The sequence below is a fragment of the Octodon degus genome, unplaced genomic scaffold (genome assembly GCF_000260255.1).
Source record: "Octodon degus isolate 3935 unplaced genomic scaffold, OctDeg1.0 scaffold00151, whole genome shotgun sequence".
NCBI lineage: Eukaryota > Metazoa > Chordata > Mammalia > Rodentia > Octodontidae > Octodon > Octodon degus.
Genome location: NW_004524727.1, coordinates 2992154 through 3005042, shown reverse-complemented (window position 1 = coordinate 3005042; position 12889 = coordinate 2992154). Strand labels below are relative to the sequence as shown.

The 12889-nt window shown below is 39.3% G+C and overlaps 1 long non-coding RNA gene across 1 annotated transcript in view; it reads left to right on the top strand.

The window, feature by feature from the left end:
• Positions 1-3043: 3043 nt before the first annotated feature.
• The window catches only part of LOC111812907, a 15911-nt gene continuing 6065 nt past the window's right edge, over positions 3044-12889 (top strand). Inside the window, exons 1-2 of the long non-coding RNA XR_002818278.1 lie at positions 3044-3157; positions 4324-4401. This is a non-coding gene — a long non-coding RNA (uncharacterized LOC111812907). The remainder of the gene's footprint in view (positions 3158-4323; positions 4402-12889) is intronic.

Here is a 12889-nt window from a genome sequence, read left to right as displayed (position 1 = left end):
TCCTGCAAGACACATGAACTGTATCTTACTTGGGGCTACCCCTCAAAATGGACTACTCTGAGCATTTCTGTCATGTGCTCCAAACAGTTTTTGACCATGTAGGTGTCCCTGTCAGTGGCATTCACTATTATGGGGTTTTCCAAGGAGAATGAGTCTTATTGTATCTCAGTACATATTCCCTGAAATGTGATAATCTCAAGCAGTTTGTCAAGTTTAGAAGCATTTTCCATTCCTTTTATTTATCTCTTTATGTTTTGTTGTGGCGGTCATTTCTCAAGATTCCAATGGATAATGGTTTTATTTATTTGTAAGGTAGACATTAACCATTTGGGCACATTGCAAGTGTCTTCTCCCACATTGGGGCTGTAATTTTTAGCTTTATTTTTAGTCTTTTGGTGAATATTGATTCTGGACTATAATTTATTTGAAGTTATTAATTATTATTAATAGTATTTCTTGGCAGTTTGGGATTGAATGCAGGGTTTTGACACTGAGATATTTCTCAGACCTTTTACTTTGTTTTTAATTTGAGACAGAGTTTTGCTAAATTACTAAATTGCCTCCTCTAGGCTTATAATTTCTCCTTCCTTGGGCTTCTGCAGTACTAGGATTATAAGCACATGCCACCATAAATGGCTTTTTGAAATTATTCTTATGGCTTGTGTTTTTCATGTCATGTTTAAGACATCTTATACTACGACTAACCTCGTAAAGACATTCTTCTATATAATCTAAGAAAGCTTTAATTTTTCTTTTTTATTACAATTTTACTTTATTTTGAAGAGTAATAAAAGTAAAAACAAAAATCAGAAACAGGGTAACATACCACAATACATATGTTACAGATTTTCAAAACAAGAACAGCATATTAACAATGGTTGATATACTATCTATTTTTATCAAAAAATCTGTTGCTCAGATTAACAGATATAGTTATGTAAGATTGGACATTGGGCATCACCTCTTACTTTCAAGAAATTTTTAATTTTTGTTCTTGTCTCTCTTTTTTCCATTTATTACCTTTTTTCAAAAATTTATTTTATCTATTTATTTATTTATTTATTTTGTGGTACCTGGGATTGAACTCAGGACCCTGTGCTTGCCAGGCAAGCACTTATTCTACTAAGCTATCTCTCTGGCCCCCAGAAAAATATTTTAAAGAGAGTAATTGCTATGACATTAGGAATGGTGTGCACTTATAAAAGCTTTACTTTTTTCTTGTCCCTTAAGAACTTTAATCTACTGAGAATGAATTTTTGGTATACTGTTTAAGAAGTATAAATGTGTTATTTTCCATTTAAACATCTCCAGGCTTGTGAAAGGATTTTCAGCTTAGTAAACTAGTATGTTTTCAACTTATTAGGCTTTTTTATCCCCAGCTAAATAAAGATTATTGACCATTCCAAGCTGGATTTCCACAAGAGCATTAATTCCTACAGAAAATCACTCCAGGGACTCTTCCCTGTCCTCCCAGTGGTGACACATGGCTCAAAGACCCCAGATGTTCAAGAGAAGATCAGCAGTGCTTACAGGAGATGCCCAGCCCAGGGCTCAGCAAGCCAAGGCCCTTGCTCAGGAAGCCAGCCCACCGTTTACTTATGAAGATTTACTGAAAGCAGAAGTTTCTGGTAGCTGAAAGCCTGAAACATATAATATCTGATTCATTAAAGTAGAAAACGTTGACCTCTGATGTGGGATGTTCAAGCTTAACCAGCTTGTGGAATTCAAGGAAAAACAACCGCTAGCCTGTGCTTGCTCTGAGCCTTGTGTCATGTTTAAGGTATGTCTGCATTTCCGCTCATTATAGCCCCCATGCCACTTCCTTTGGATTTATTTTACTTTTCTTTAAATTCCTTTAACAACTGCATTGAAATATAATGTACAGATTCTGTAATTCACTCATTCAAAATGTTCAGTGTAACAGCTTTTCATGTATTCTAATATTTTGTTAATTTTAGAACATGTGAATTGCCCCTAAAAGAAATATTACAGCGTATGCTGTCACCCTTCATTGCTCCTCTGCCAACCCCAGTCAACTACTCATCTACTTTCTGTCTCAGTCTATTTGCTTAATATGTATACTCCACAGAAATGTGGCCATAGGTAACAGCTTCTTTCATTTAGCAAAACATTTTTAAGACTCATCCTTATAGTAGCATGATGCAGAACTTTATTTCCTTCATTTCTGAATAAGATTTCATGGTTTCAATATGCACGTTTTATTTATCCACCCATTGATAAACATTTGGAATGATTTTAACGAATGTAGTTGCTATAAAAACTCATGTTCAAGTCTTCTTATTGACAAACATTTTCATTTTTCTGAAGAAAAATTCCACATAGGGGTGGAATTGTTGGCCTATGTGGTAACTTTTACATTTAAACATTTAAGCAACAGCCCAATTGCCTTCAAAAGTGGCCAAACCATTTTACAATCTCACTAGGGCTGAGTAAGGATTAGGTTTCTTCACATTGTCATCAACATTTTTATTGTGTAAATTCCTGATATTTATATCTGTCTCACAAATTTTCAGCATTTTTTCCTTTCTGACCTACTTATTTAAGGAGACAAACTTTCCCGTGAGCAGTAGTTGAACAATATCTTTGCTTTTTTCTATTTTTATGTTGTATTCTATTCCTCCTTAATTCAAAATATTATCAAATTATCCTTATGATTTTCTTTTGACAGTGTTATCTAAATCTCAGCTTTCAGATTTATTTCAGAAAGGAAATGGTATTGTACAATTCCATAGTGAAGACTATGTAGTTTATTTCTTCATCCAGTACTAAGATAACTGCTTCAGAAGAATATTCTCAGTCACTTTCCTTGTCCCTGGTACAAGGTACTCAACACCCTAAACTTAAAGGCCGAGTGGTTTATTTCAGCACACAGTTATAATCAGAGGTCACTGTCTCCAAGGTACTTTGGAAAGGCCTAAGCAGAGAGCTTCAAGGGAGCCACAAAGCCAAAAGATAAGGGAGGAGCCAGGAAGAGAGAGAAACACTTCCAGGTCACACCCCAAATAACCTGCCTCCTCTGACCAGATCCTGCCTCCTGAAAACACAGTCAGTTCTGAACTCTTCAGAGAATTAATCCAGTGGTGAGCACAGCACTCTGATGACCCAACAACCTTCTAAAACCTCAGCCTCTGAACATGTAAGCCTTGGGGGAACACTCTATATCTAAACCATACAAATGTCAAATACACAATAGTTAAATTTGGTGCTTGCTATTGGTATTACAAAGACAGCAAATATTTCAGTCATGTTAATCAAATATTATCTGAACATGTTATGCCATTATTAAGTTTCTCCTGCATTTTTCTGTCAGTTACTGAGAGAAGAGTGTCAAACTCTTCCGCTCTGATGGCAGATTTGTATGGACACTTTGCTTCATATATTTCAAGTAATATTTGAATAATAATTGAGTAATACAAATTAAAAATGGTTAATTTTAAAACATTTTATCATTATGAAGTAAACTGCATTCATTCCAATAAGACTTCTTTTGCCTTAAAAATTTTAGACTAAAAAGTAGATAAACCAACTTTCTTTTTACAACTTGACTTATTTTTCTCTTTTCACTTACAATTATTCTATCAAAAGTGTCTATGAAACACTATAAGGTGCATGTATTCTGGTACCCTTCCCTTTTCACTAAACTGTTTTGTTTATATTTGGACTTAATTTCTGTATCTGTAATTTTCTCCTAAACTATGGAAATTTTTTCATTTCTCTTTAAACTTAGCCTGTTTTCTTTTTCTTTGAACATTTTTTGATCTATTTATTATTACATATTTCTTTGTGTTACAGGATAACTAACATTTGACACAACTACCATTAGTTTAATTGCCACTTTATTACATTGATAACCTAAAAATAGCAAATAGTATTAATGGAAATTGAAAAGCTACATTTTATATTTGTTTTTGTATTATTATGACATATATAGATGAGGGGTATTTTATTTTATTTTAACTCTTCTTGGTTTCTGAAATCAGAGGGCAGTGTTCCCCTTTGCTTCTGAAAAACATTAGAGTAACTTTCTTCATTAATGTCCTTTCTCCATTGTCTCACATTTTTTAAAGAAGTCTGACCAAGCATATTAAATCTATTTACTCTTCCATATTTTCATCTTATATCATTATGTTTAATACTATAAAATTTCTGATCTATTTTTAAAATTCTTTTTTTCTCATTATGTCAAATCTACATTTTATTTTAAAACTATGCTTGTTGGGTTTTCATTTCAAGGTGTGATATTTTTGATTCTCTGTCAAGTTCATTGTTTTTTATTACTCTTGTTTGCCTTTTGTTTTCCAGTTCATTTTCTAGGATATTATTTTCATGCTTATCTTTTGCTTTTGAAAATAATCACTGCTATTGCTGTTTCCTACACAGGTGAGTTCAATATTTGATATCTTTGAAGCTATTTTCCTATTCTATACAAGGTAAAACACACCCACACAATTTTTCCTTCTGAACAAGTATCTCTAATAGATTGTTAGTTATCATCAATAAATAAAAAAAAAATAGTGTCAAATGTTCTTTCTGTGTGGATTTATCTGGCAGTTTTACTTTTGAAATTGACCAAAACATAGAACAGGCTAAATCTCAGGAAAGGTAAAGATTGCAATGAATACACGTTATAGGAATGAGAGGCATGAAGAGCCTTCTTCAAGTACAAAAACTGAGTGTTAAATCTTACCTGAACACTCCTTCAAGAGTTAAGATGTCTGCTTTTAATAGTATGTTAGTGTTCACTCAACCCCTAATATAGGTTCAAGTCTTTGGATATAAAAATCAAATTATTTATCATCTCTTCTAATGTAGAAAAATTCTAACAAAACCGTCTTGAATACATTAAATAATTTGGCCTGTACTACACAGTGAGTGGCAGATCTGAGTTTAGAACCCTGACCCAAAAGCATAGTTTGCAGTTTATGGGTTAGCCTTCCATCACTGTACCAAAACAACTGAGATAAACAATTGATAAGGTAGAAAGGTTTATTTGGCTCACTGTATCAGAGGTCTAACCCCAGTATTGTTGGCCCTATTGCGTATGGGTCTGTGGTAGGCCTGTGAAAAGCATCAGGGAAGGGCAAATGGGAAAGAAAACTGTTCACTTCCTGTCTGCTGGGAAGGAAAAAAACAACACAGGAAGTGTCCAAGAAGTGTCCTCCCTTCCATTCACTATGCCCCACCTCCCAGAGGTTCCCACTAGACCACAGGCTGGGGAACAAATCTTCAACTAATGGGCCTTTTCAGGGACAATCCAAGCAACAGAAATTCACTGTTCTAAATTTAAAGCAATTAGCTCCAAAGGGAACTAGGATAAGGTAAAGCAAAAATTCTGAGTCACTTAAACCACAGTGGAGAGATTGGAAGAGGAAGACATATTGCATAATTTAGCAAATTGCTTTGTTTGGGAAACTCATCAATTGGTTTCCAAGGAAAGTGTATTTCCTTTGCCTCTGGCTTTTGAAGTAAGCCCCAGCAGCCTCCTTTGGTCTCTCTCTCTCTCCCTCACCCCTTCTCTCCCCCCTCCTTCTCTCTCCTCTCCTATTCTACCAGCAGAAAGCTGCAACAGGAACAAGACATTAAGAGAGAAACAGAATGTGTCAAGCATTCTGAATTAGTGTTCAATTATTTTGCAATGAAGGCTACATCTTTTTGACCTTTGACCTACTCCCTACTAAATTTTATGAATGTGCAATTTCAGAGTTATAAAATACACAACATGATGCTTCTGATTTTATTGAACAAGAAGCAGACCCAAAGGAGTTTAATCACTTGCCTAAGGCTGCTCAGCTGCTTGGGCCTTAGGACTGCAGTAAAAGATTGTCCTTTGCGTGTCTGTCCAAACACGCGTTTCATGGGAGAAGTTCATGCTTATGTAGTGGGAAAAGCAAGTCAGTACTTGCTTTCATGCTTCTGAATCCTTCAGAAGTGAAAGCCATCTTCAGTTGAAGTTTCAGGCAAGGGGAATTTTCTGCCTAAACCTGGGTGATTTCTACTGTCTCAAAATTTAGAACTAAAAAGCAAAGTACAGTGGAGGCACACTTCACAAGCTCATCTGTTTGCAAACGATTTGGTGTTCAAATAGCAGAATTGGGCAAAATTTTGTTTTTGTTTGTGGACTCCGCCCTGGGTGACACGAGTGTGAGCATGGCCACGTTTCCCACACAAGCATGAGTGTGGCCAACTTCCAGAGCTATAGAACAAACGAATTTCCTAAACTAGGGTACCACTATACACTGTTCTGCAGTTTCATTTCTTCCCCTAAGCAGCAGTGAAAATCGAGTTTCTCATTGGTTTTTGTAGAAAAGGGGTGAGTTACTGGATTTCCACAGTTCCCTGCTCTCTGTTGGTTGCATGAGTTTGACTCCATTTCACACAGCATACGTTTGGTACACATTGGAGCCTTTTGTTCCAGGATTTATGATAAGCAGAGAGAATAAAGAAATACTATGCCCACTTCTTTCCCATAAGGAACTTGAATTCAAGAAAGGAATGCAGATTTGAAAATGCACTTTTCATATAGTGAATTCAATATCCTTAGGTAATAAAAAGAGGTACAGTTTATCAGTATTTGGCCCTTTGAGTGTTCTTATCTGTGACTGAAACTGCAGACTGTGCCTGGAGGCCTCATCAGAGACTGGGATGTTCTGTTTCAACATATACTCTCCATCAAATGAAAAGTTTATCTTTCAAGGCACTTGTTTCCATGGGCTAAGGCTCGCCAGCTGGGTGCTGGGTGTGGATGTCAGCCTGTGACAGGATGTTACACGTCCTCTCTACACAATGCCTTCAATGCCTGGTGGAGTCGATGGTTCTGCATTGGGAAACTTGTCAATTCCACAGTTGCTTGGGGGCTGTCTCTCTACCTGCACCCCACAGTCAAGACAGACCAAATGCTTTCAGAAACTGCATGTCTGGAAATGATGAGTTCATGTTCTGGGGACTGAAATGACTTCCAGGCTGTCCCTATTCCCTCCCTGTGACACCTACACTTGGAAAGAGCCTTGCCACATCAGTCTTCACTTTGGCTGGGCTGTGAAGCAGGAGCTATGTTTGTCCTCTGTGTTTGTAACTCAGCTCCATGTGAGATCCAGCAGAGAAAGGCAAGGGATGTCATTGGACCCATCCTGTTTCCTTTACAAAGCAGAAACTGAGGCTAAAGGAAGCCTAATGTTGCTGAAGGCACACAGTAATGAAGGATGGAGCTTCAATCACATTGGCTAAATCTGGGTCTTCTTCCATGACCAGGTCTTTACTCTGCTTCTTGGCTTGTGCCTCAAACTCCAATACAACTCAACTATAACTGCATGGCACTGGTTTTTTTGTACTGATTTGTTGATTGGCTAACTAGTGTTTTCTATTGTTTATTGAGTTTGGATTCCTCCTTTAGCAGTGTCTGAGATGAGTGCTTGACACTGCCCTGTGATGCTCCAGGGTACCTTCTTGTGAAGTGACAGGGAAACATGAGAGTGTTCTCCCTTGGGTCAGAGTTTGCATGTAAATAGATCTAAAGGAGGAGCAGGAGATGCTTGTAGGACCATCGTCTCCAGGAATCATACACAGGATGAGTACAAGAGTAAAAGGCATTCCAGCCAGGGTCAGATGCTGGGAAATCTCTAACTGTCACCTTCAAACCTACTGCTGTAGAGCCCTTAAAGGGGCCAGTCCTCTAGCTGCACCCAAATTTAGAACTAGGTAGTTCATGTTGTTAAGAAGGGAGGGTTGCCTTCTTTATCTGTTCCTTTTGTCCCTTGTCCCAACATGTGGCAGGTAGCTCTGGAACTCTCTTGACATGTCCACCCATCATGCCTATAGGCCAGTGTATTGGAGAAAGGAAAAGGAAGGTGCTGGTGGACAGGAGGCAGAAGACTGCACCCCTGGGCACTGGGTCTCTCTCTCAGCCCCACCACCTTCTCCTGCCTCCAGCATTGCCAAGCAAGACAATCCTCTGGTTGCTCATCTTCTCCTGTAGACGCACACTGTGGAGGACAGGGACCACACTTTACTTACTTTGCTGTTACAAGTCCAAAACTAAGGACATGTCTGATATGGGGGTTCAATGTTGAAATAAAATAACTTTGACAAAAGTTATTTGTCTTTTGTGGGTAGAGAAAGAGCCAAAAATGGAACATTTCAGGACTTGAAGGCCAGGGGGTATTCCTTAGCATTTTTAGCCCCACATTTCCAGGCCTAAAGAAAGCATAGACAGCAGTCAAAGAAATGGTGTGAGTGAGTTAAAATAGAACTTTGCCTATGACAACTAAAACTAGAATCACATCCAGTACCCATGAGTCACAAAACGTTGTTCTTCCTTAGGTTTTTTCAACCCTCTCAAAATATAAAAGAAGGGGCCGGGGAGATGACTCAGTGGAATAGGCGCTTCCCTGGCAAGTGCAACGCCCTGAGTTCAATCCCCGGTTCCGCAAAAAACAAAAACCCTCAAAATATAAAAGAAATTCTTAGCTCATGCATGAGTTCCCCAAGCCCTGTGTTAAACCAACAGACTTGGGATTCTACACTCCCTTCAAAAGCTATTCTTACGTTTCATTCAGTATTTAAACCAAAAGGTCGTACCACTCTCCCCCCAAAATGAGAGTTTAATAAAGCAAGAAACCTTGGGAAAAATCAGGAAACAATAATTGTTCAGGATATAAAGACTAGAGAGAAAGAGACATAAATTAAGGCAGAATTTTATTGGGTGATCAGGTAATTTGGCATAGCATTTTCTGGTTTTGGTGTTTTGGTTTCTATTACCACCATATTTGTGTAAGTTTTTTGCTTCTTTGTTTGCAAGGACAACTTGTCAGAGCCAGGGAATTTCATTAATTTAATATGTCTCTTTAGCAGATAACACCATCCATTATGTAGAGATTTATACTTCATAACGTAAACTGTTTCTGTGTTCAACCCTCCAGCAGCTCTGTGGAGTAGAAAGAGCTAGGGTTAGTAATTTGAAGTAGTAGGCTTATGGGTGCTCAGTGAACAGAACCTGGAGAAGCCTAACCAAGCCCTTGCTTGCACTCACATCTGGACTGGTACGATCTGCAGCAGCCACATTTGGCTCGGTGCCATAGTGCCTGCGCGGTGACCATGCCCAGGGACGGGTAGCATGAAAGACACGAAGGGAGGAAGGTTTTAAAGCAAGACAGTGAGGCAACCAGCGACAGCCAAGGGAAAAAGTATAACAGACATGGACTGGGCCAACGCAGGGATCAGTATTGGTGGTGGCTGAGGGGACTCTGTCATCTGGAAGGACAGTGGTGTCCCTAATTCCAAAGGCTTTAGAATGTAATCAGCATCATGCTTTGGAAAATATCAGACATGCTTTATGCAGGTGGACAAAGTTTCTAGAAATCTTCAAGTCTCTTCTAAGTCCAATGAGTTTAATAAAATCAAGAAAGAATTAAAATCTGCAATGAATGGCCAATATCTCAGAGGAAATGTCCTTCCAGATTTCCCAGAGATGACTGTGTGTAGGGGAAACAAGTCTGTCACTCTAGAAACAATTCAGGGAGTAGTAAGGGATAAGAGCTATGATTGTTCCATACTCAGGATCTTTAAGCCCTATAATGAGAAAGCTGAAGGCAGGCAGGCGACTGGACTCACACTGGCTTTGAGCTGGATTATTTGCTTTTTTCTCTCTATTTGACCCTGTATATCTTTAATTGGCATAAACTCACTTTGTATCACCTTAAATATTTACTGTGCTAATTCTTGTGAGTCCCACAGATGAAGAAGGGGACCCTGTGTCAAAATCCCTTTGATGCTGTCCCCCCGGCCTGGAACAGAAATACAGAGCACTGAAAGCTCTGTATTTCAGCACTGCGGTCTGGATTCAAGTGTGAAAAATAAGTCTTTAATCAGAACTTCTGTTTATGAGATATGTCCCTGACATAAGTGAAGGTACCAGTTGTCTAGACCTGGCTAGGCCTGTCACCATGCAATTTGGATGGTTACATAAACAGCCATCCTAATTTTTACTGATAACAGATGTATTAGTAAGAATATAAGTTCAAATGTGCAGGGCTGTACTATGTGCTGGGCAGGATGACTGGTACTTGGTGTTCCTTAGGACTAATACTCAAGATGAATGTGCAAATTGGCCAATATTTTAAAGAGCTTAAATGTAAGACTCTGACATCAGGTACTCAAGCTCTAATCCTGGCTGTACTTATCAACAGGAAAATAAACTTAGTGACCAGCTCACTCTAGCAGGTTGTATGATGATTCCCAAAAGATGTCTAAATCAAATCCTGAGAACCTTGAAAGGTGAACTTATTTGGAGAAATGATCTTAATGAATATAATCAACACAAGAACTCATGTTCAACATCTCTGGTCATTAAAGAAATGCAAGTTAAAACAACAATGAAATTTGTCACACTCCCAAAAGAACAGCTCCATCAGGACATCAAACAATAACAAATGCTGCCAGAGCTGAGGGGGGAAGATGCTTCTACACTGTTGGTGGGAGAGTAAAGCAGTACAACCATCATAGAAATCGGTATGGAGATTCTTCAAACAACTAAAATTAGAAATTCATTTGACCCAGCCAGCTATTCAAGCAGAGGAAAGGGAAAGAACAGAATATAAGATGTGTTGTGCATGAGCACACCAATTCCCCACCAGGAATGCCACCACCATTACTGCAAACATGTACAAAGAAAAATAAACATTTAAAAAATGCTTGGTTATCTGAATAAGTGCTAAATCCTGTGACTGCTGTCCTCACGAGAGAGAAAGACTGAAGGACATTTGAGGCTGACAAGAAGCACAGAGGAGGAAGTGATGGAACCATAGGTGTAGAGATGGTGGCAGAGAGGTAGCCAGGGTCCAGATCAAGGAGTGCTGACAGCCACCAAGACAACCACAGAGTGGCTAGGGCAGGGCACAGCCTGTGGATGTGTGACACTTAGACCTTGGCCTCCAGAACTTGGAAAGATGGGATTTCTCACGCATGAGTCACCCAGTTGGTGCTGAGTGGTCTCAGTAGCCACTGGAAGCCAGCACATTCTCAAAGTCACTATGCATAGTAAATAAGTGACTTGATGAAAGCACACATAGTAGATGCCAAATAACATTAAGATGTGTTTAACATCATCACTGTCTGAATAATTACAAGCACCATGTTCAGACAGATGCTAGTACTCAACTGTCTACCAATGGGTTGTGCTAAAAGACTACTAAAATTGACTTTTCTAATTATAAGCCCTGGTTAATAGGGTTCTCAAATGTGTATTTGTAGCTCAAACTCTTGATGAAAACAACAACCCAGATGAACTCAACTGAGAGAATTCAGAGATCTAAACATCCCGAGAGTTAGTGCTTTTTATATACCATATGGTGTATAAAATTGAGTGGAGACCCCAAAAAGAATTGTGATATATTATTTGGCTTCACCTAAACCTCTGGTAGAGAATCTCTAGACTTTTCTGAGGAAAATGATATCAAAGGAAGTCTTAGAATCAGTTTGACCTGTGTGCCATTAAATGAGCTTCCAAAGAAACCTTCAGTGCTCATGAAAGGAAGACCAAGTATCCAGACATTGTTCGTCAGCTGTGGTGACACATGCCTATAATCTGGGATTCTGGGGGAGGACTATGATAGGTTCATGGCCAGACTGAGCTACTTAGCAACTTAATGAATCTTTACCTCAAAAAATATGAAGATTTGGGGATATAGCTTGGTGCAAAGGCTCTGGCTTCAATTCCCAGTATTAAAAAAAAAATTATACAGATATTACTGCGTCTGCTCACCTCTTTCCCTCACTAGCTGGGCACTGGTGTGTCACCATTTTGCTACCTTCTCCAACCTTCCTTCACACTTTCCTTCACACACTTGCTTTTGCTTCCCTTCCTGCTTTGAACAATCTCCCCAGATGTGCTCTGAGATTACTGCCTTTCCTTAAGCTTTGAGAGTGACCTTGCTCAGCTATCCCAAGGATGTCAGCCCCTGGCAGCCCTCTTATCACAGTCCCCATGTTTTTTCCTTTGGGGCACTGTGTTCTGCTTTATAGTTGGACACTGTCACTGGATCGTGTGCCAAGTCATGTTCTGCTGAGCACACTGGTACCTGGAATAGTCCCAGGAGCTTGCTATTCATCCATCGAACAGGCTGGAACAAAGCAGGGATGGTCTGGCCCCAGATGCTAGGCTGTGGATCAAAACACCATCACACAAGGTCGTTTCTGAACAATGATATGTTCCACAGATTTTAAGTGCCGGGAAGCAGGTAGGAGAGCAGTCAGTGGGAACCAGCCTGGATAGAACCTAAATGCAGGTTCCGTTTTCCAGACAGGAGAGAGCTCCACATGTGGCTGAAATGCTGGGACAGATGGGGATGATGAATTCTTTTATGAAAATGTTTTATGAAAATCTTCCTACGTGTTTGTGCTGGAGTATACCTGGCAGGGATCCAAATAAGTCTCCACTTTCCATTTTGAATAACAGAGTTCATGCAGTTCTATTTCCGGCCAATTCTGACTGTTTCCAAAGAGAATGTCTATGCAGATATTGTCATAAAAATAGAAAGGATGTCTGCCCCCAAGGGGCACCTTTATCCTTTTGCTTTAAAACACTTTTATGTCCCCATAATTCCCATGCACTTGGTGCGTATTCTATCTGCACATTCCAAATCCCCAGCAAGATTTATTATGTCTCCGCACTATGTGGTGAGTCATAAATAGTGTGCTTCTATATACACATTGGCAGGCTGGTGGTGGGGGTGGAGGGTAGGGGTTGAATCACAGTGGAAAGAGAGAGAGAGAGACAGAGAGAGAGAGACAGAGAGAGGAGAGAGACAGAGACAGAGAGAGACAGAGAGAGGAGAGAGACAAAAAGAGAGAAGAGAGAGAGACAGGAGAGAGAGAG